Consider the following 1,639-nt stretch of genomic DNA (forward strand, 5'->3'; position numbering starts at 1 on the left):
TCCAATGAAGACATACAAATGGCTAACAGACACATGAAAAAAGTGTTCAAAATCATTAGCCATCAGGGAAATTCAGATCAAAACCACCTTGAGATACCACCTTACAACAATTAGAATGGAAAAAAGTGGACAAGGCAGGAAACAACAAATGTTGGAGAGGATGTGGAGAAAGGGAATCCCTCCTTCATTGTTGGTGGGAATGCAAGTTGGTACAGCCACTCTGGAAGACAGTGTGGAGCTCCCTTAAAAAGTTAAAAATTGAGCTACCTTATGATCCAGCAATTGCACTACTGGGTATTTACCCCAAAGATACAGACGTAGTGAAGAGAAGGGCCATATGCACCCCAGTGTTCACAGCAGCATTGTCCACAATCGCTAAATCGTGGAAGGAGCTGAGATGCCCTTCAACAGATGACTGGATTAAGAAGATGTGGTCCATATATACAATGGAATATTACTCAGCCATCCAAAAGAATGATTTCTCAACATTTGCTGCAACATGGACAGGACTGGAGGAGATAATGCTAAGTGAAATAAGTCAAGCAGAGAAAGACAATTATCATATGGTTTCACTCGTTTATGGAACAAAAGAAGTAGGAAGATCGGTAGGAGAAGAAAGGGAAGAAGAAAGGGTGGGGGTAAACAGAAGTGGGAATAAACCATGAGAGACTATGGACTCTGGGAAACAAACTGAGGCCTTCAGAGGGAAGAGGGGTGGGGGAATGGGATACGCTGGTGATGGGTATTAAGGAGGGCATGTATTGCATGGTGCACTGAGTGTTATACGCAAGTAATGAATCATGGAACTTTACATCAAAAACTAGGGATGTACTGTAAGGTGACTAACATAATATAATAAAAAATATTATTAAATTAAAAAAAGTCTCAACTAAGTTATACTTTATCATGCCATTTTGTAACACCAGAAATAGAAATAAAAAGAAGAGATTTCAGAGAAAAAAGAAAACATGCTAAAAAACAGGATTGTGTGATATAGAATTCCACCAATGCAGAGAAAAATCAAGTATCTCTGGAGAAATTAAAAAAAAAAAATTTACAAAGAACGATTTAAAACTTAGAAAATTACAAAATTACAACAATTTCAAAATATATCTATATTTGTAAGTCATGGTCATAAACATATGACTTCAAAAATGTATCAAGATTTTTTTTTCATTATACGGAACCAAGGGATTATATAATGTGTGTGTGTGTGTGTGTGTGTGTGTGTGTGTGCGCGCGCGCACGTGCATATGCACATGGATTTGTGGAATACTTCAGAAATTTGCACGTTGTCCTAGTGCAGGAGACATGCTAAACCTCTCTGTATCATTCTAATTTTAGTATGTGTGCTACTGAAATGAGTATAACTATAGGATTGTGGTTAATATGAATACTAATAATTAAAAAATGGTCATATATTTTTTTTAAGTGTTACAAATAGTGGTCACATATTCTTCACTTTACTTCAATAGTAGAGACAACAAAGTTTCTAAATCACTATCCTCTGGTGGACCTGAGGACACTAGAAAATAAAATGTTGGTGTATTGACAATTATTTAAGTGTTAGATGTTTTAAAAAAATATTAGACTTTTTCATTTTTAAAAAGGTCAATAGTGGAAACGTATCAATTTGAAA

General features: G+C 35.6%; 1 non-coding gene across 1 annotated transcript; it reads right to left on the reverse strand.

Moving 5' to 3' along the window:
• Positions 1 to 1,261: 1,261 nt before the first annotated feature.
• LOC121100338 lies at positions 1,262 to 1,368 on the reverse strand. The gene has a single exon (XR_005832088.1). It is a non-coding gene; the product is annotated as a U6 spliceosomal RNA (small nuclear RNA).
• Positions 1,369 to 1,639: the final 271 nt, after the last annotated feature.

This window comes from Ursus maritimus, unplaced genomic scaffold (genome assembly GCF_017311325.1).
Source record: "Ursus maritimus isolate PB19 unplaced genomic scaffold, ASM1731132v1 scaffold_36, whole genome shotgun sequence".
NCBI lineage: Eukaryota > Metazoa > Chordata > Mammalia > Carnivora > Ursidae > Ursus > Ursus maritimus.